At 42.9% G+C, this 22,900-nt stretch overlaps 1 long non-coding RNA gene across 2 annotated transcripts in view; it reads right to left on the reverse strand.

Moving 5' to 3' along the window:
• Nucleotides 1-22,900, reverse strand: part of LOC139250479 (uncharacterized) — a 58,645-nt gene that overhangs the window by 12,415 nt on the left and 23,330 nt on the right. The window contains exon 4 of one of the 2 annotated variants that reach the window (XR_011591310.1): nt 17,352-17,485. The exons of the other annotated variant lie outside the window; for it this stretch is intronic. This is a non-coding gene — a long non-coding RNA (uncharacterized lncRNA). Of the gene's footprint in view, nt 1-17,351; nt 17,486-22,900 lie in introns of those variants that run through there. 2 annotated transcript variants of the gene reach the window in all.

Genomic DNA, 22,900 nt, shown 5'->3' on the forward strand with positions numbered 1-22,900 from the left:
TAAAGTAGTGGATGGGGCCGTGTTGGTGGGTCTATCTCTGGAGATATCCCTCCACCACCATTCAAAGATGTTATTGAAATCTGCACCTACTTCCCCGGGTGCAGTATGTTTGACCCTCCTGATTATAATCCCACTAATTATGGTCCTGTATTATTGGCTCATCCCCAATGTTGTTTCGTTTCCTTGTAACGTTGTTTTATGCCCGTTATTTAACTCTACTGTTGCTCCGTCCGTCACCATCAGTGTTTTTGATGTTTTATTAAACTAATGTCGCCCAAGTCCCTGTAATATAGGCCTTGCCATCCATCAGTCTGTTGTCCCTGATATGAGGCTGCGTTACTCCACGTTATTTCCACGAGCATTATTTTCCGGTTGTCACTGGTTAGTTAGTGACCATGCTTTTGTTAGTGTTAGTGTTTTCTCAGAAGAATCACTCAACACTCAGAGTCGGTTCCAATGCTGATGCAGCCTTTAATACGCTTAGTGGGGAGGAAATCACAAGACTGAGTCCAGGCTTCTCTCCACAGAACAAAGGGTTACATTCACTTTTATATGTTTCACAACAGTTACAAACAGTTTACTACAGATACACAGCCCATCACGGCTGGACACAAGCCAATCACAACGATTATAGATTACATATAGGTTCTTTTAACACAATAGAATTCGCCTTATGTCTCAGGAACCATGTGTTCGTCTCTTGTCAGCTTGGGCTGATTGATAACTTTACTACAGGAGATAGGTTCTCTCACTAGTTCTTTCTTCTTGGAGAAATAATTGGTTTATAACCTTGTTTACAGGAGATGGGTTCGCTTATCTCTTTCTTCCTGGGGAATTAATTGGTTTATGGCCTTGAATACGGGAGATGAGTTCTCTCCTCATTATTCTTATCCTGCATCCAAGACATTCCTATAGTGGGCCTCACAGGGTTATTGCTCGGTCATTGAACATTCAACAGTTCACAGCTTGACTACCTGATTTCCCATCATGCCTGGGCAGCCATTTTATGTGTGGCCACTTTAAACTTATATGCGTTTAGATATATCTAGCAGGTGCCTAATGCCTAGTATTCTGGTATATTCTAAAGGTGCCTACCTCCTACAACAACTCCCCCTTTCGGTAAAGGGACTAGTCATAGTCCCCTTTTAACCGATCATTCGACCTTTATTAGATTTTGTGCACGGCCCGGTACTCCCTGCCTCAAAGTGCTGGCCAGTCACGCAGTTTCAGGAGTCCCGGTTGCTTAAATCGAATTGACAAAGTCCAAATCCTCCTGCCCCCTTATAAAACAGGCTTGTTTAGTATCCGGGGAACGGTGATTTGTCCGTCTTCGTTGTGCGTGGTGTCTGCATGCCTGGCAGGCCATTACGCCCCATGTTATTGCTAAGATCAATTGTATCCCGACAAGTATATGTGAAATTATTCGAATCCATGGGTGGATGTTCACATTTATTCCCCTGTCCCAGACCTTTCTCCACCAACTCTGACTTTGTAAGTCTACCTCGGTATCTTCTTCCAGTACTTTGATTTTAGTTTGTAGTTGGTGGTAGAGCTTTACGGATTGACCCACTCTGAGCCTCAACTCTCGTAATACTTCGGTTAGATGTGGGATAAGGACCTGATCTGGTTCGTCATAATCCTGTAAATGATCATGGAGCTGATCGGTTACCTCAATAACTTCGGACTTCCGGTGCCTAACCTGGGTGATATGCGCTTGCCCAATCGCGACAGGTCGTAGTGGTGTAAGCAAAAGTTTGGCTGTGGTATATGGCACTGCAGGTCATTATACTGGAATGAACGCTCAGTAGTAGAGAAGCAGTATCTTCCCTTCCCTCCATAGCCTGCCCTCGCGAAATGCATGTGTGCGGGCACTATTTCTAGTACGCACCCGTCGGTTCGGTTAAACCCGCACTCGTCTAGCTCCCCTCTGCCCACCGGGTGAGGGCATACTGTGATTTCCCCCTTTTGCTTGCAATCTGCTAGGGAAATCCCGGTAAGTATGTTGTTTCGACGAACGGCAGAGGTGGTGGTCAGGTAGTAGCGTATGGAGACATTTTCCCATATTATTCCGATATTCTCTCATTGGTATAGGGGGAACGGCCCTGAGTCCGGCGTGGCTATAGGGATCATCAGGACTATCCCTATCCTGGTAGTCCTACCCATCTGGCAATCTGGAATTGCTGGGTATACTCTGGTCAGTCCCTTCAGAGTACAATTATCCAGTGTCCCCCTTTGGTTCGCCAACTGAGCTAAATGTGAACTGTCTATCCAATCGGGTACTTCCCCGCGTTGGATCTAGTCGAGATTGTGGCGGATCTGTCCCACCATCCACAGACCATAAGCGTGACAGTGTTGCCCCTGTCTTTGCTTTCCCTGTATCTTCCTGTTCTCTATCAATGAGGTGATTGATGGTTCTGGCGTGAGCTTTCAGGACTGAGATGCCATCCAGCTGGATTTTGGCACCCTCCTTTCCTAGGTTGGCTTGGTCTTCCTGGTTTTGCTCCACCCTCTCCAATAACCCCTTCATCACCCCTCTAAGCTGTTCCACCCTCTCATTTAATCCTTGTATGTCTATCGAGTTCACTACGGAGGTCCCTGTATTGAAAACGGTAGCAACATCATTAACTATTTCCCTCTTCATCCTGGGGGCTAACCCCTGTCCCCGGAACCTACTGGCACCCATTGTATCGGTAGCCTGCTGCATTACAACTTTACTTAATACATTGTACATCTTCCTTGACTGTTCTGTACAGTATTCCGGCATCTGGATGCCTGAAATATTGATCAGAACAGGCACAATTTCATGTTTAACATTATCATACAACAGTTCCCCTTCGTTGTACATTACAATCCCATTCTCTGGTCCCTTCGTAGTTGTGGGACAAGGCAGTTCCTCGGGCAATGTAGTGATTCTTATGGGGCGCGGTGTTGGAGGGGGTGAGAAACATACATACAATGATATTGCAGCCGCCCCCGCCTCCTCGTAATACCCACACAGCCCCATTCCCTTCTTGCGGATGACTGATTGCTGGGATTGTCCCAGAGGCGCGCAAATTATGCCGAAAGTACATTCATCAGGCCCTTTGACATCCCTCCGTTTAATGCATCTGCTCCTTATACCCGTGGAGCACTGTACACATACTCTGATTCGTATTAGGATTCTTATTAGGATTCACTTGTAACTATGCATTAAAATAAGTCCTGTCCTTGCTCCAGTCCTTGGCTGCTGGGATGCATATTCCGTCCGTTAAATTAAACAAGACTCCATAGTTCATGTAGTTGTTTATTTCCAGCATGCTCTGCTGTCCGTCGGTGTTGCCCAGGGTACGTGCATGTCGCAGGGCTATCCATATGACGAGTAGCGCCTTTCGTATTGCCATTCCGGTAAGTATTATCTGTAATTTTAAACAGACGGCCTGGTCGTCACCAGGGGTTAAGTTTTTTGCTCTACGAGTGTCCCTGTCACCCTGCAAAATCAGAAGCACAAGGTTATAATCGAACCATTTCGAGTTGAATATGCAGGGAGTGCGCCCATGTCTTTACCCACTTAAATATTACCCAAACTCCTATTATGACCAAGGCCAAAGCTATTCCTCCAAACATCGCTGTCTGCTTTACCGTTAGGTTGGGTTTGTGGACTACACCTACCCACCGTGGGGTACATTGGCTCTATTGCCAGAGGTGATGGTGCTATGGCTGCGCACTGCACTATCCGTCTAGTCCCGTTATCTCTTCCAGCCTGTTTATCTTAGCTTTTAACTCTTCAATTTGTTTTATTGAGTATCTATTTCTTTATTGTATCAGGCAACTATTATTACATAAGCTAGTTCTGTTTTTATTTTTGTTTCCTCTGTTAGGTGAGTCTTTTTTTTCCCTATTAAGAAATCCAAATTAATAATGTTCAGTATAAAACGGCTGTCAATGGAAAGGGTTAACTCCTTTCCAGGTTTGTAAGAAGACCTGATGTCATTACGTGACTTCACGTAATCATCTGAAAAAAAGTCTTTGTACCTTCAAAACTGGCTTCGAAATTAGGAATCCGTTAAAAACAGCATAAATCATTTGAGTAAACTCCAATGTTTTCTTAACTTCTAATTCAAGTACTTGCCAAAGAATTTTTTTTTAAATTGTTTTAAAACAAGACCACACATACAATAGCAATTTTGTTTACTGAAATTCAAATCTGTTTTTTTTTAAATTTCTCTCTTTCTCCTCATTATCTTCAAAACCCTCCTGCTTGTTTAGACTGTTCGGGACTTTTTTTGATCAACACTGTCCATTTTGGAAATCTTTTCAAACTGCATTGAAACGTTTTCATAATTTAAAATTCGAATCCATGTAGAGTGTTTTTTACCTATTCCAATTTTTTTTTCCTTCTAATTAAACCAATATCTTTTTCACAGCAAACATCAACTAGTATTTAGTAAGTTATGTCTTTTTCCATTTAGTCCGTTACATCTTTTTTTTTCTTTCTTCAAATTAGGTTTTGTATTTTACACGGAGGGTTCGTAACTCCATAAAGTTGTTAATTTAAAATCATTTGTTTACTTTCAAAGTGGCGTCTTTATCTTTTTCTTTTTCTCCATAACTGGAATGGAGTCCAGCTTTGAGAGTTTGAGGGCTGCCTTTCGTTATCTCAAAATGCTCTAGTTTCAAAGTCGTTACTAAAGCTTGCTGTTTTTAACATTTTCCAAAAGTCCCTTTTAAACCTTCGCAGATAGCTCGCCACTCGCCCAGGAGTTTGACCTGATCAGATTTAATTTAATAATTTTTTTTTTGAATCCACCTCAGTATTTTCTGTGCCTTATCTGAATATCTCAAAATCCCAATTCAAACTTTGTAATTTCAATCTTTATTTAAAACTTTTTTTTTTGCTAGAAGCTCTTTTTTTTTAAAGCATTCTTTATCTCATTCTGAGACTAAATTTATGTCTTTCAACCCAATCAATCATTGCATGTTTTCTTTCGGCAAGTAAGTGAGCGTGTCAAATAAATCTTTTGCTCAACAAACCTATCCTTTATTTGTTTACTTTCCTAGCTCCGTAACTTATCATCCGAATGAATCCACACCTGCGTTTCTAACTTAAATGTCTTAAAACTTCCCACATACAGGACAACACTACAAAGGGTTAAAAAAAGACTTTCACTCTGTTTCTAAAATAAATAGACACTTGCATTCCTCTTCCAACCAGGCTTTCGGAACATGAAAACATTAAAAAATTCATTCTGCAGTCAAAAATCACACAGGCACTTCTCACTCAACGATCAGACATTTACAACAGTCTCTCTTCTTGTTTTGGCCGGCTCTATTTTTGGATCCATGACCTTTCAGGGAATTCGTAGTTTTATCTAAATAATTCCTCACATAACTAGTTCCTGAGGATTCCACCCTGCTTTAATCATTTTCTCGATTAGCTTCTTTTGTTTTTCCGCCAGGTGGCGGGTAAGCGACCCTTCTGGTCCTGACTCGAGTTGACTTGTTTTCATGGCCATTCCTGGGTAGGACTAGTACCGTTAGGAATCTACTCTCAGAGGTCCGCTTTCTTTCTAGCGCGACTTGTAGTAAACTGTCTCTTGGCTACTGTCAGGTCACAAGTTCTGCTGTTACACAAACTTATACAATTCTTAAAAACGCGTTTAAGCAATTCCCGCAGTCCTCTACGTATCCTTAACGACTACCTACCACCGCTCAGCCCGTTGGTCCGACCCTGTTCACAGGTTTGGATTCCGTTAGCCGCTGTACACCGCTTGGTTCTACCCCGGGGTATTTCAAATTACACTACTGGGTCCGGAAGATGTCTCTCGGTATCACGATCCCACGGTCTAAGTGTGTTTTCTACGCCTACTTGGTTCCTGGCCGTCACGTGGGACAAAAGTCCTCTTAATTCAGGCTCAGGCTAGGCGTTTGAGATATTAGACTGTCTCTTCGTGTCGATCAACCAGCTTCCACCTTCCGCAACCTTTATACTTAAAAATCGTTTTTTTTTTATACTCACCCGGGTTTTTCCAAGGGCGTCCAGCGACTCCGGGAAATCCCGTCGACTACGCCACTGTTAGCGTTAGTGTTTTCTCAGAAGAATCACTCAACACTCAGAGTCGGTTCCAATGCTGATGCGGCCTTTATTACGCTTAGCGGGGATGAAATCACAAGACTGAGTCCAGGCTTCTCTCCACAGAACAAAGGGTTACATTCAATTTTATATGTTTCACAACAGTTACAAACAGTTTACTACAGTTACACAGCCCATCACGGCTGGACACAAGCCAATCACAACGATTATAGATTACATATAGGTTCTTTTAACCCAATAGAATTCCCCTTATATCTCAGGAACCATGTGTTCGTCTCTTGTCAGCTTGGGCTGATTGATAAGTTTACTACAGGAGATAGGTTCTCTCACTAGTTCTTTCTTCTTGGAGAAATAATTGGTTTATAACCTTGTTTACAGGAGATGGGTTCGCTTATATCTTTCTTCCTGGGGAATTAATTGGGTTATGGCCTTGAATACGGGAGATGGGTTCTCTCCTCATTATTCTTATCCTGCATCCAAGGCATTCCTATAGTGGGCCTCACAGGGTTATTGCTCGGTCATTGAACATTCAATAGTTCACAGCTTGACTACCTGATTTCCCATCATGCCTGGGCAGCCATTTTATGTGTGGCCACTTTAAACTTATATGCGTTTAGATATATCTAGCAGGTGCCTAATGCCTAATATTCTGGAATATTCTAAAGGTGCCTACCTCCTACAACACTTTTTTAACTGGGTCCAGTGTTTCCTCTTGCCGATACTCCTTATAAGTACCATAACTTACCATGATTACCTGATAGAGACCGATCCATTTGGATGCGATCCCGAACCTCTCTGGGGTAATCTCTTGACTGCCTATTTGGGGTGTTTGGAACTTCTGTTTCTTAGTGTCGTTCTCTAAATCCTTGATTTGCTGATCTCTAACCTTTGACTCTAAATCATGCAACTGCTTACAGAGTTCCATTACAGATTTCCATATTTTGTTAGTTCAAAGGGTATCATTCCTATCGTCCGACTAGGGGTTGCCTTGAGCTTTATTTATACTCGGGGTATCCTGTCTACCCATCGCTTTCCAGTCTCTTTGATGTGGGATAGTTTTTGCCTAATCCCTAGGTGCAGGCCTGTTTCATTATCTTCCCTGTGTAGTGTGTACCTTGATCTGAGTTCAGCTGTAATGCCATTATATCCTTTGCTAGGATCCTGGCCATGGTTTCTACTGAACAGTTCCTGGTGGCGAAAGCTTCTACCCACTTCATAAACATATCTATTATAACTAAGCAGTATGTTTTCCCCTTGTTGCTGTGTAATGGTCTAGTAAAATCTACCTGCAAATTTTCCCAGAGTCCCTTCGGTCGGGACTGATGTCCCATTCTGACCTTTACTTTCCCCCCTGGGTTGTATTTTGCGCATATCACGCACCTTCTGCAGAGGTCGTCTATATCTCTAGATATTCCTTTCCACCACCAGCATCTGGACATCGAGCTTATCATACTGGTTCTATCTGTATGCACATACCCGTGGTATAAATTTAATAGGCTCCCCTGGATGCATTCTGGGGCCACCACATTCCCATCTTTTCTCCATATCCCGTTGGTCCCTTGTTTGGCCCTCTCTGCTTCCATCCCTCCTGTTCCTGCGGAGTGGCCTCTCCCTGTACCTCAAGCATATTTACTTCCTCTGGTCCAATTGTACATGCTCCGCCTTGGGCTTCCCTGGTCAGTGCACCTGTCTCTGCCACTCGGTTGGTTGCTTCATCTGTCCATGCATTCCCTTGTTCATACTGATCATTATTTTTTATGTGTGCTTTGATCTTTATTATCACACACCCCTGGGGTAGGAAAGAGGCTTCCACTGGATGTTTCCCAATCTCCTGATGTTTAATCGGCCCTCCTCCTGAGGTGGTGTATCCCCGTCTGCTCCCGGCAATCATATAATCATGCACTACTCCGAAAGCGTATCGACTGTCTGTATAGACGTTTACTCATTTTCCCCTAGCCAGCCTGAGAGCCTCAGTTAGAAGCACTAATTCAACCACTGGAGCTGATAGATTCTCTTCTAACCATCCTTCCCCTTTGGCCTGACCGCTGCTATCTACCACGGCCCATCAGATCTGTGGTGTCCCATTGATGTAGCACCAAAACCCATCTACATATAGATCCATGTCTGCCTCCTCAAGCGGGGTTTCACTTGCCTGACTACTTCCCTCATCTTCCTCTGTTGGGCTACACTGATGCTCCTCTCCCTCTGTAATGATCCACCCTTCAGGCGTCTTTTATTATTGTTACCGTCCCGTTGGTGGGGTGGTGGGGGGTGGGGGGTGGGGAGGAGGGGGGAGAGCGTTATTTACCACCTTGCCCTTTGTGCATCGAAAACCGTTTTTAGCCTTCCAGTGTTAAGTAATTCTACTAAGGTACGCTGGGTTTGTAGAATAATGCATCCTGACATTATTATTGGTTCGTTAACTCTGATGGCCCAAGCCGCACAGTCGAGGGCAGCAACACACCTGGACAGTCCTGCAGCTACAGGTTGCGGTTTATCTGAGTAATATGCCACTGGTCTATGCCTGTCTCCATGTAATTGAATCACCACCGCATTATAATGATGGTTAATATGGTAGGTATAGACGTAAAAGGGCCTATTCTGGTCTGGTAGTCCCAGGGCTGGAGCACTTGTGAGAGTTTGTTTTAACCGCACACATGCAGTTTCTTGATCTAGGCCCCAGTTTACTGGCTCTTAGGAGGGTTTCCACCCTTTGACCTGGTTCTGTATAGGTTAGGCCACCTTGGCATATTCGGGAATAACATGTCTGCAGTAGTTGAATAGCCCTAGTACCTGCCTGACCCCTTTCACGGTTCCTGGTCTGGGGATTGATTGAATTGTTGCTTACTGTCCTCGGGCATCTGTCTCTTCCCTTATGATATTATGTATCCCAGAAATGTTACTTCGCTCCTTCCTTCTCCTAAGTCTACTGGTTCCAAAATCCCTGACAATATTCGATGAAATATGCTCCGGCTGTTATGGAATCCCTGTGGTACTCCTGCCATGTATATTGTTTTCCCTTTACCATGAAGGCAAGTTTTCCTTGGGACTCTTTGTCTAAGGGAATGGTCCAAGTTCCATTCGCTATATCCAGCATGGTGAATATCTTATGATCTGAATCCAGGCCATTAAAAACTGTGTTCGGACTTGCCACTATTGGCTGTTCTCCGGAAGTCACCTTATTCAGGGCGGTATAATCGATAGTCAGTCGGTAAGAGCTGTTCGGTTTCCTTATCAGCCACACAGGTGAATTAATGGAGGCTATTACATGTTTCAATACACTTTGCTCCTCTAATTCCTGCACTATCTGAAGACTGCTACCTCAGCTTCTGGTGTTAATTGGAACTGTCGGTGAGCTTTGTGTTCAGGTCCAGGAATTTTGATGGGTGATATCTCTAATCCATAATCTTGTTTGCATTGTGCCCACAGAGTCGGGTATAATTGGCACACGCTACCCCATACAGCCTTTGTTTCCCACTGGGGTTGGATTATGGTTGTTCCTACCACTCGTTGCTGCTGGTGTCCCGGGTTTCCGAACTTAATTCGGTTTTCGTGCTTATCCCTCAAAATTATCCGGCTATGCTGAAGATCTATCAGTACCCCTATCTCCCTTAATGTATCGATGCCCAATATGTTGTCTTCTGTATTCTGACAGCACCAAAACTGAGCAGGTAGCATTACCTCTGTACTTCTAACAACACCATCTCACTTAGGGTTGCTTTCTGGTATCCCCCACCCTCTATTTGTAAGTTGACGGTCCTATGGCTCAGGGGCAAATCTAAGTTGGTTATTGGGTGTTCTCGGGTTGGGGCAGTGGTGGCAGTGGTACCAGTGGTGCTGGTACCTGTCTGAGCATGTCCAGCTGATCTTCCCTGGTTAATGGTGTTCCCTTCTTTGCCTGTTGGTGGCCTCGCCTTCCTGCGCCTCCCCCATTACTCCAGCAATCTTTGGCCAAATGTCCAAGTTTACCACAATTTGGACATCTCCCTTTAGAATTTCCATAACCTCTGCTTTTCTACAGGCAATCCCGACTGAAGTTGCCTTCCTGATTGCAGTTCAAGCATATCAGGTGAGCTGCGCGGGAGTGCGTCTCTTCCTCCTTCGTCTCGCCTGCGACTGCTGTAGCTGTTATTTTTGCTCTTTTATCCCTTTGTTCGAACTTGAACTCCTCTGCATGTTCTGCCCATTCCAAAGTTTCATCATAATCATCTCCAATGTTAAATGCTCACTTAATTATCTTTTGATGTGCCTTTCATAGTCTATCCTTAAACATTTTCAAGAATGCTGCATCACTTCTGTTGCGGTCATCAGCCCCAAAGTGGTTTTTATATTCAAACCAATTTCGTTCCCCGTACTCCCCAACTCTTTTCCCTGCCTTTTGAGTCAAAATATTCTACTCCAAACTTTTGTCAGAATTCTGTATTTCTACTATTTTGCTTCAGCGGTTGGTAACTTATTCAATATAATTTGTCTCCTGTGGGCTGAGGGGCACCTCCTGTTTGGTAATGTGGGCTGCTCTACATCCGCTGGAGCGAATGGTGGTGGTGCGTATCGGTGTCACTGATAAATAGCCATTATCATGTGCTGGGGCCCCTCTACTCTGCAGTCATTATCCCTGTCTGATTGACTGTTAGGTTGGGGTTGTGGACTACACTTACCCACCGTGGGGTACACCGTAGAGATAGTGCACTGCACTATCCGTCTGGTCCTGCCTTTATCTCTTCCAGCTTATTTATTTCAGCTTCTAACTCTTGAATTTGTTTTGTTTCAGTATCTATCTGTCCTCTGTAGCAGGCAAGTATTATTGCATAGGCTTTCTTTGTTTTATTTTTATTCTGACTATCCCACCATGTCCTCTGTCTGTCGGGTGAGTCTTCTTTCTTTTATTAAGAAATCCAAACTGATAATGTCCAGTATAAATAAAACAGCTTTCAATGGAATGGGTAAACTCCACTACAGGTTTGTAAGAAGGTCTGACGTCATTACGTGACTTCGGGTATTCATCTGAAAATATTTCCCCAAGTCTTTGTGCTTTCAAAACTTGATAAGAAATTAGGAATCCGTTAAAATAGCAGAAATTATTAGTAAATTTGTCATAATAAACCTTCTCAGTGGGAAAGGCAGCATTTTAGATTAAACTCCAATTTCTTTACACATCCAATTCAAATCCTTGCCAACGAGTTTTTCATTGATTTAAAGCGAGACCACACATTTTTAATAGCTATTCTGTTTACAGAAATCCAATTTCCATGCAATCTATATACATTCCAGCAGTTTGGGTTTTTTACGATCCCGTTCACTGAGCAAATCTTGTGTTTTATTTCCCTCGGCACAAAATCTAAACTTCGGTGCCGGTCCATCGTTTTTAAGAATTCTGTAACTCCCAGTTTTTTCTTTCTGTGCTGAGTTCGCCGAGCTTACTACTTTTCCCCCTTTTGAATCCGAACTTAATCATTTTTTGATGACCTTACTCCAGTCCATAGTTAAACATCGTTGTTTCTCTTTCTCAGCACAAAGCTTTGTCGGGTTTAACTCGTAAGTTTTTATATTTAAACCAATATTTTTTTCACAACCAATTTAAATCTCGTTTCTTCAAATGAGGTTTTGTAATTTGATGATCTTCCTCCAGTCCATTTTCCTCAACATCTTTGTTTCTCTTTCTCGCTGCTGCAGCTTTCAAGTTCACATTTGTATCTTTTGGTAAAAACAAACTGTCCTTTGTAAATTCAATTTGCTTTTCCAACATTTTTCTTTTCTTTTATTAATTTTCCATTTATTTCAGCGAACATTTTATCCCACTGGCCAGTTTTCCTAGGATCCTGGGGTCCCACCCCAATTTTTAGCTTGAATTCCTTCTTGCTTGCACTACACACAATCAATACCAGCTACACTGTGTTATTACCATGTCATGCTTCAGGTCATACGCCGTATATTTCCTCGAACGATCGCTGGGATACACTCTCCCTTTAGTTGTATTCCTTCTTTTTCAAGCAATACACCTATCCCACCCTTGGTCTTCAGCCTTCTGTGGTTCATTATAACTTGTCCTGCAGCTTACCCTTTCTAATTCTTTGTACAGATTACCTCCTTCCCGTCAAGGCTACAGCCATGTTGCTCCTTTCAGCGTACAACACTGCATATCTGGTGCTATCCAAGTTCCTCCCTTCTGAATCAGATATCTTGGATATTCCTCATACTGTTTATGGATCGGACCTAACTCAGTCTTCCACCCTTGCAAACGATTCTACCCTATACACCGTCCAAGGTTTCGTTTCATTTCCATTTTTCCTCAGCAAAGGCAAGACCAATCCCACTGGTCTAATATCTTCACTTCTTTCTCCTTCCCTAGGGGAAAAATCCCCATTCCTATTGGCTGCATCACATCAAAGCCTATGATTTTATTCCCCTAAACCATTTTCTCAGTTGTCCTTCATGAATAAAAAAAGGGATTTGATTACTCTCTCTCTTTGTCTAGTCCCTTCTGTACCACATTCATCATAAATGTCACAGAGGCTACACACAATACCACCAGTAAGACACATCGTGTTCCCATTCACATTCTATATCTATTCTGTTTACTCCTGCTAACCTTGCTGTGGCTCCTATTCTGAGCTATTCTGTCAGCTCTCACTTTCCTTGCGATTTAAACTGATTCTCCTGGTGTTCCCCATCTTCCTCATCCATTGGATCCTGTTTTCTATTCTTTACTAACACATCCTTTCCTAATTCTCTTCCAATTTTGTCTATTAACTGTGAATATCTCCCTTCACATAATCTAGTTGATAGATTCAAGCTCATGTTTAAATCTTTTGATTTCAATGAACAATTTAAAAACGCACATTGTTATATAATACATTTCCTGATTCAGTTACTTCTGGTCCATTAAATGTGGGTTCTTTTACTGGATGGGACAGGTCGAGTTCTTTTTGTGAGGTGGGATGTCATTTTATTTAAGTCCCACATATGATGATCACTATCAGCATTTGTACTTGGCAAACCAATAGTTAACATTACTGATCAACATACGACATTTCTTACTTTAAAATAACCCGCCGTCATTACTTTTTTAGTTTGTATTGAAGTATTTTATAATGGTCTTGAATTACTTTTTGTCCTGGAGTGATACTAACTCTTTAAGTGAACACTATTAATTTAGTGTTTGGGGTCAGGATGTACCCCAACCCACCTGGTTCAGGGGAGTCTTCCTGGTCTCCCAATCTTCCCAAGGAGCAGGCTTTAGGGTTCTTTCTCTATTGCCACCAAAATTATGCTTTTGAGGGTCTCTGCCTCGGTTTATCACGGATTCCAAATCTAACCCTTTTGAGGTCCTCTGCTTCCTCCTGGAGATCGCCTCTCACTTGGATCCATGTTTTGTTATGGAGCCTGTAATGTCTGGCCTCCTTATCTCCCACCTTCAGCTTGTAGCTGATCTGTACACAGCCATGGCCACCTTGTCCAGACAGAGACAGGCTGACTTTTTTTGTTTTTAGCCTCTCTACAAGCTTCCTTTGTTCAGTACTTAGTGGAGGCTTGAAACTGATGACCATTCTAGCTGTAAGGAAATCCTAATTTGATCAGCATTTTCGCCACTATAAATTCTAATGCCTCTGACAGGTAGCAGTGTGTTTAACTCTATCCGGATTATTTCAAATTCGGTTTCTCTATGGAGAATGTGTCACGACCTTGACGGTTTAAAAAGTTCTCTCACTCTCCTGAGCCACATTAGCCATTTCATGTTGTGCAGTTGTCGTTAACTGAGCATGTCTGAGACTCGTTCACACACACACACGCAGCGGTATCCCAGTATCATGTCACGTGTGACATCTGATCCAAGCCATTTGAGGTGATCTTATCAAAAGATCGTGGGGTGTCTGAAGATCTTTGCTCATCTCCCTCTGCACGGTCCCGATGTCTCGGTTGTGGCCAGGTGATCAAATTCAGTTTTCTTATTGTTCAATGTAGGCAATGACACAAACATCTCACAGAGAAATCTTAGCAATTTCCTACACTTCCCTGACTTCAACAAAACTTTACATTAACACCAGATTGTACCCAGGTGATTTATGACAATTCGCCCAGGAACAATGAGTGAAGAAACATTGCTATTTGGAGGTGTAACTTTCCTGTTTTCCTCTTATATCCTCACTCATTTCCTCTCATTACATTTTATACAGTGTTCACCATTTCATTCATGAGCCCGGAGGAACTTTACTGTCTAATACAATATAGTCATACTGTCTTTAAACATCGATCAAACATTCCCACTTGGCCCAAGTTTTGACCCAGTTTCTTTGTTTAATTTTATTTAACCAAACCTCTTCTTGGACCTTTTATTCTCCAAAATACGCCAGAGAGCAATTCAGTCTCCAAGAGGAAGGATGTTAGTTACCTTTAGCATAACAGTCGCCCCCAAAAACTTATTTCTGAATACATAGTTTGGACAGAACCGCAGAGACGGGACTTTTTCAAAAATAAAACTTAATTATCTCAATTTTCAGCTAAATTTTCCTTCCCATGTGTTTGACCAGCGATGCTTAGCAATATATATATATATCTTTATATATATATAAAATCAATTTTAATTTCACAAACAAATTATGCCCAGACTTTGTCATTTTACAAAGAAGACAAAAGTAACAATTGCGTTTGGATGCAAGTCATTTATCTTCCCCTTCGAGCAGTGTGTCCTGGACAATAGTATTACATCGGATATACGACACAGAAACAGGCCATTCGGCCCAACCAGTCCATGCCGGCGTTTATGCTCCTCTCGAGACTCCTCCCTTCTTTCCTCATCTAAATATATCCGCATAACCCTCTATTCCCTTCTCCCTCATATACTTGTCTAGCCTCCCTTAAATGCATCGATACTATTCGCTTCAACCCCTCCCTGTGGCAGCGAGTTGCCCATTCTCACCACTCTCTGGGTAGAGGTTTCTTCTGAATTCCCTATTTGATTTCTTGGTGACTATCTTATGTTGATGACCTCTAATTATGCTGGTCCCCACAAGTGGAAACACTGTATCTACTCTATCAAAACCTTTCATCATTTTAAAGACATAAGCTCACCCCTCAGCCTTCTTTTTTCAAGAGAAAAGAGACCTGGCCTGTCCATCCTTTCCCGATAGGTATACGATCGCCTTTCTGGTGTCATTCTTGTAAATCTTCTCTGCACCCTCTCCAGTGCCTCCATATCCTTTTTGTAATATGGTGACCAGAATTGCACACACAAAGTCTAACCAAGGTTCAATACAAGTTTAGCATAACTTCACCACTTTTCCATTCTATAACAATTCAATTCAATAACAATCAATCCCAATAATTTAACTCAATACTTTAAATTCTTAAGTACAACTTTGTCAGCATGCTGCGACATTCGATGTCTGCAGATAACTGGAGATAATTTTGTTTTAACTGCTGGATCTTTTGCTATGCCATCAACCTCTTATCCAACTGGAACTGGCATTGCCGAATATGGTAGTCTTTGGCTACGGTATAGTCCAGAGACACGAGTCTGCATTTTCTTCAATATACATCAACAATGTTCGAAGCACTGGTCTTCCTGTGACAAGCACAAACCACTAGTCCTTGAACTCTTCTTATTCTAAAATAATATTTCTAATCTAAACATTCTATGATGAAAATATCCACGGCCAGTTGGTTGCAAACACCAACTGCTGCTCAGTGAAATCTCTCTCTAATGATAACAACCACATTTTCCCCGATATGGAATGAACACCTTTCAGAAGCTGAATTAACCGAGTTCCGGATGCCAACACCCCTCTCATCTTCCATTCACTTCAACTGAAAGGAAAACGCCAGATTGTATCAGTCGGGATTTGAAAGATTTTTAAAACCGAGGCTAGATATACTTAGAGTTAGCATTTTTCTCTATTCTGTCTACTCGAGGAGTTTGATAACAGACTTTCTCCTGTGAATGTAGAGCTGGAATATTGGGCCTGGATGTATTTACTTGTTCATCTTGTTGACTCGAAAACGTTGGCAATTATTTGATGTGATCTGTATTTTCTTAAATACATTTCCTGAATAAATTCAAATTTAAATTGAACCCAGGTTTGCAGGCGTGATGCTCCATTCACACATCGAAGGTGAGAGAGATGCTGTGGGGCACACGCTAAGTCCAGTATCTGAAAGTGATTCACAGACTGGGTTTTGTGTTCAGGGCTCCCAGGCATGTTACCGACACCATCCCTCAATACCAAGGCTAGGAGAGGCACTCTGGAAGGTAAGGGGAACTGGCATTTGTCCACGAGAGAAACCGAAGGTATGAGAACTGAAATAATCCAGAGTTAGAAAGGAGAAAAGGCCCCAAAATGGTGCAGTCAGTAACAGGACATCAATTAGTCTCCTCTTATCTTGGAACATTAAATACCGACACACTCTGTTATTGAAACATCAAAATATTATATTCCAGCCCAGTTCTAGGGTTATTATCATCAGAAACAAACTTCAACTGTCGGAATGGACACGATTCAGTCGGGATGTGATTAACAGCTGCAATGATAGCAGAATCCAACCCCTGCAGTCACTTGTGAACTCGCTGGTGTATCACCAGGCTGGATGAATGAATAAATCGCTTCCCACACTCTGAGCAGGTGAACGGCCTCTCGCCGGTGTGAACCCGCTGGTGTATCAGCAGGTCGGATGACTGAGTGAATCCCTTCCCACATTCAGAGCAGGTGAATGGCGTCTTTCCAGTGTGAACTCGCTGGTGTATCAGCAGGTCGGATGACTGAGTGAATCCCTTCCCACATTCAGAGCAGGTGAACGGCCTCTCCCCAGTGTGAACAAGCTGGTGTTTCAGCAGGTCGGATGACTGAGTGAATCCCTTCCCACATTCAGAGCAGGTGAACGGCCTCTCCCCAGTGTGAACAAGCTGGTGTTTCACCAGGCTGGATGACTGAGTGAATCGCTTCCCACACACGGGGCAGGTGAACGGCCTCTCCCCAGTGTGACTGTGTTGATGAATTTTCAGCGCAGACGGGCAGCTGAATCCCTTCCCATAGTCCCCACATTTCCATGGTTTCTCCGTGGTGCGGGTGTGCTTCCGTCTCTCCAGGTTGGATGATCAGTTGAAGCCTCCTCCACACACAACACGTTTACTGTTTCTCCCCGCTGTGAATGGTACGATGGTTTTTCAGGCTGTGTAACTGGTTAAAGCTCTTTCCACAATCAGTGCACTGAAACACTCTCACTCGGGTGTGTGTGTCTCAGTGCTTTTTCAGTCACATTGATGTTTGTAATCTTTCCCCACAGACAGAATAAACAAACATTTCTCCTTCCACATTCAAAAGCCGATGATATTCAAGTCCTGATGAATCGAGTGACTCTATCTGATCTTGACGTGACGTTTAGTTTGAGTTTCCCTTCTTCAAATCCTCCCCTTCTAACACCCTTCAAAAGGAGTTTACAAAAGTCATCACTGTAAGTACAGGATCGAAATTCAGAAGAGACAATTCTAGCTTCTATGGAACATTCTTTCCTTCTGCTGTGTGATTTTAAGTCTTGACTTTATAAAAATAATAAAGAGGGAGAAGGTAGATTGAGAGTAAACTGGCAAGAAATATAAATACAATCAGAGCTTCTACAGATATATAAAAAGGAAGAGATAGCTAAAATAAACATTGGTCCCTTAGAGGATGAGACGTGGAATTAACAATGGGAAACAGGGAAATGGCAGAGACTTTAAACAAATATTTTGTGTGGTCTTCACGGTGGAAGACACTAAAAGCATCCCAATAATAATAATAGATAATCAAGGGGTCACAGGGAGTGAGGAACTTAAAACAATCACTATCACAAGAGAAAAAGTACTGGACAAACTATTGGGACTAAAGGTGGACGTCCCCTGGACCCGATGGCCTGCATCCTGGGGTCTTAAAAGAAGTGGCTGCAGAGAAAGTGGATGGATTGGTTGTAATCGACCAAAATTCCCTGGATTCTGGCAAGGTCCCAGTGGATTGTAAAACCTCAAATGCAACACCCCTATTCAACAAGGGAGGGAGGGAGAGAGAAAGCAGGAAACTATAGAGCAGTTAGCCTAACATCTATCATTGGGAAAATGCTGGAGTCCATTATTAAAGAAATAGTAGCAGGACATTTCGAAAATCATAATAGTCAAGCAGAGACGGCATGGTTTTATGAAAGGGAAATCAGGTTTGACAAATTTGCTCGAGTTCTTTGAGGATGTAATGAGCAGGGTGGATGAAGAATAACTAGTAGCAGTTGTGTATTTGCATTTCCAGAAGTCATTCGATAAGGTGCCAGATAAAAGGTTACTGCACAATATAAGAGCTCACAGGGTTGGGGGTAATATATTAGCAGAGATGTAGGATTGGCGAACTAACAGAAAACAGAGAGTCGGGATAAATGGGTCATTTTCAGGTTGTCAAACTGTAACTAGTGGGGTGCCACAGGGATCATTGCTGGGGCCTCAACTATTTACAATCTATATTAATGACTTGGATGAAGGGACGGAGTGCACTGCGGCCAAATATGCTGCTGATACAAAGATAGGTGGGAAAGCAAGTTGTGAGGAGGACACAAAGAATCTGCAAAGGGTTATGGACAGGCTCAGTTGGTGGGCAAAAATTTGGCAGATGGAATATAATGAGGGAAAATGTGAGGTTATGCACTTTGTTTGGAAGAATAAAAAAGCAAATTATTATTTAAATGGCGACTACAAAATGCTGCGGTACAGAGGGATCTGGGGGTCCTTGTGCATGAAACACAAAAAGTTAGCATGCAGGTACAGCAAGTAATCAGGAAGGTAAATGGAATGTTGGCCTTTATTACAAGGGGAATGGAGTATAAAAGTAGAGAAGTCTTGCTGCAACTGTACAGGGTGTTCGTGAGACCACACCTGGAGTACTGCATACAGTTTTGGTCTCCTTATTTAAGGAGGGCTATACTTGCATTGGAGGCAGTTCAGAGAAGGTTCAAGAGGTTGATTCCTGAGATGAAGGGGTTGTCTTAAGTAAGATTGAGCAGGTTGGGCCTGTACTCATTGCAGTTTTGAAGAATGAAAGGTGATCTTATTGAAACGTGTAAGATTCTGAGGGGGCTTGACAGGGTAGATGCAGAGAGGATGTTCCCCTCGTGGGGGAATCTAGAACTAGGGTGCATAGTTTCAGAATAAGGGGTCGCCCATTTAAAACGGATTTGAGGAGGAATTTCTTCTCTGAGGGTCGTGAATCTTTGGAATTCTCTCCCCCAGAGAGCTGTGGAGGCTGAGTCATTCAATATATTTAAAGGGGAGATAGACAGATTTTTGAATTATAAGGGAGTCAAGAGTTATGGGGAGCAGGCAGGAAAGTGGAGTTGAGGTCAAGATCAGATCAGCCATGATTTTATTGAATGTCAGAGCAGGCTCGAGGGATCCAATGGCCTACTCCTGCTCCTATTTCTTATTGTTAATCTGTGAACCTTGACCTGGACGTTCCAAAATGTTACTGATTTTGAGGAATAGACAAAATATCTAAGCATTGATAAATGCATCATCTAACATCTCCAACTGAGCTAACCTGCTCTAACTATGTCAGTATTTGTGTCAGCTGTGACTCAGTGGGTAACACACTTGCCTCTGGGTCACAAGGTTGTGGGTTCACGTCGCACTCCAGAGACATGAACACAAAACTCTCGGCTGATGCTCCAGTGCAGTGCTGAGGGACTGCTGTACTGTCGGAGGTGCTGTCTTTTGGATAAGATGTTAAACCGAGGCCCCGTCTGCTCCCTCAGGTGGACGTAAAAGATCCCATTGCACTATTTCAAGCAGAACAGGGGAGTTACCCCCGATGTCCTGGCCAATATTTTCCCTTAACATCAGTGAAGCAGATTATCTGGTCATTATCACATTGTAAATTGGTTGCTGCGTTTCCTACATTACGATATTGACTACACTTCAAAAATAAGTTAATTGACTGTAAAGTACTTTGGGGCATCTGGTGGTGGTGAAAGGTGCGAAATAAATGCAAGTGTTTTTATTTTCTATGTGTCTTTTATTACTCTCCCTTCTCCCATTGTGCCTCCTTTTGTCTGCTGTCACTTCCCCACCTCTTCTTCCCCACCCAACTTTACAGTTCATTTCTTGTGTACATGGTCTCTCTCTCTCTCTCTCTCCTTTCCCTCACTCTATCGCTCCCTATAAGCTGTCCATCTGCCATATCTGCCAGTTCTGATCAAATGCTCTCCCTCACCCATCACCATTTCTCCTTCCTTTATCAACAACAACAACTTTCATTTATATAGAGCCTTTAAGAACATAAGAGTTATGAGCAGGAATAGGCCATACGGCCCCTCGAGCCTGCTCCACCATTCAATAAAATCATGACTGATCATCAACCTCAACTCCACTTTCCCGCCCGATCTCCATATCCCTTGATTCCCTAAAACGCCAAAAATGTATCTATCTCAGCCTTGAAATAACTCTGTAAAATGGCCCCTGGTGCTTCACAGGAGCATTATCAGATAGAATTTGACACCGAGGGTCAAAGAGGCACATTTTAAAGAGGGTTAAAAAGGAAAAGAGTGGCTCAAGTAAATGTTGGTCCCCTGGAGGATGAGACTGGGGAATTAATAATGGAGAACAGGGAAATGGCAGAGACATTGAACAAATATTTTGTATCGGTCTTCACGGTAGAAGACACTAAAAACATCCCAATAGTGGATATTCAAGGGGCGATAGATAGGGAGGAACTTAATACAATCACTGTCACTAATGAAATGGGACTAAAGGCGGACAAGTCCCCGGACCTGATGCCTTACATCCCAGGGTCCTAAGAGAAATGGCTGCAGAGTGGATGCATTGGTTTTAATCTACAAAAATTCCCTGGATTCTGGGGCGGTCCCAACAGATTGGAAAACCACAAATGTAACGCCCCTATTTAAAAAAGGAGGCAGACAAAAAGCAGGAAACTACAGACCAGTTTGCCTAACATCTGTCGTTGGGAAAATGTTGGAGTCCATTATTAAGGAAGCAGTAATGGGACATTTGGAAAAGCATGATTCAATCAAGCAGAGTCAGCATGGTTTTATGAAAGGGAAATCAGGTTTGACAAATTTGCTGGAGTTCTTTGAGGATGTAACGAGCAGGATGGATAAGGGGGAACCTGTGGATGTGGTGTATTTGGATTTCCAGAAGGCATTCAATAAGGTGCCACATAAGAGGTTACTGCACAAGATAAAAGCTCACTGGGTTGGGGGTAATATATTAGCATGGATAGAGGATTGGCTAACTAACAGAAAACACAGAGTCAGGGTAAATGGGTCTTTTTCCAGTTGGCAAACAGTGACTAGTGGGGTGCCGCAGGGATCGGTGCTGGGTCCTCAACTATTTACAATCCATATTAATGATTTGGATGAATGGACAGAGTGTAATGTAGCCAAGTTTGCTGATGATACAAAGATGGATGGGAAAGCAAATTGTGAGGAGGACACAAAAAATCTGCAAAGGCTCAATGAGCGGGCAAAAATTTGGCAGATGGAGTATAATGTGGGAAACTGTGAGGTTATCCACTTTTGGCTGAAAAAATAGAAAAGCAAATTACAATTTAAATGAAGAAAAATTGCAAAGTGCTGCAGTACAGAGAGACCTGGGGGTCCTTGTGCATGGAACACAAAAAGTTAGTATGTCGGTACAGCAAGTAATCAGGAAGGCAAATGGAATGTTGGCCTTTATTGCAAGGGGGATAGAGTATAAAAGCAGAGAAGTCCTGCTACAACTGTACAGGGTATTGGTGAGGCCACACCTGGAGTACTGCGTACAGTTTTAGTCTCCTTATTTAAGGAGGGATATACTTGCATTGGAGGCTGTCAGAGAAGGTTCACTAGGTTGATTCCGGATATGAGGAGGTTGTCTTCTGAAGATAGGTTGAATAGGTTGGGCCTATACTCATTGGAGTTCAGAAGAATAAGAGGTGATCTTATTGAAACATACAAGATAATGAGGGGGCTCGATAAGGTGGATTCAGAGAGGATATTTGCACTCATAGGGGAAACTAAAAGTAAAGGACATAGTCTTAGAATAAGGGACCGCCCATTTAGCACTGAGATGAGGAAAAATTTATTCTCTCAGAGGGTTGTAAATCTGTGAAATTCTCTGCCCCAGAGAGCTGTGGAGGCTGGGTCATTGAATATATTTAAGGTTGAGATAGACAGATTTTTGAACAATAAGGGAGTAAATGGTTATGGGGAGCGGGCAGGGAAGTGGAGCTGAGTCCATGATCAGATCAGCCATAATCTTATGGAATGGCGGAGCAGGCTCGAGGGGCCAAATGGCCTACTCCTGCTCCTATTTCTTACGTTCTTAGGGTGTTAAAGGAAGAGGGAGGGAATTTTGGAGCTTAGGGCCTAGGCAGCTGAAGGCATGGCCAGCAATGGTGGTGTGATTAAAACAAGGAATGTGTAGGAGGCCAGAAATCCTGGAGGGTTGTAGGGCTGGAGGAGGTTACAGAGATAGGGAGGGGCGAGGCCACAGAGGGATTTGAAAACAAGGATGAGAATTTTAAAATTGAGCCTTCGTGCCCAGTCACCATTTCTCCTTCCTTTGCAGACGCTCTCTGACCACTCTCCATTTCTCCTTCCTTTACAGACGCTCCCTGACCACTCTCCATTTCTCCTTCCTTTACAGACGCTCCCTGACCACTCTCCATTTCTCCTTCCTTTACAGACGCTCCCTGACCACTCTCCATTTCTGCTACATTTTTTGAAATATTTAAAGATTTTAATAAATCTTTGAAGGTCGCAGGACAGGTTAACAAAGCTGTTAATAAAGCGTAAAGGATCCTGGGCTTTATAAATCGAGGCACAGAG

The sequence above is a fragment of the Pristiophorus japonicus genome, unplaced genomic scaffold (genome assembly GCF_044704955.1).
Source record: "Pristiophorus japonicus isolate sPriJap1 unplaced genomic scaffold, sPriJap1.hap1 HAP1_SCAFFOLD_382, whole genome shotgun sequence".
Taxonomy (NCBI): Eukaryota; Metazoa; Chordata; class Chondrichthyes; family Pristiophoridae; genus Pristiophorus; species Pristiophorus japonicus.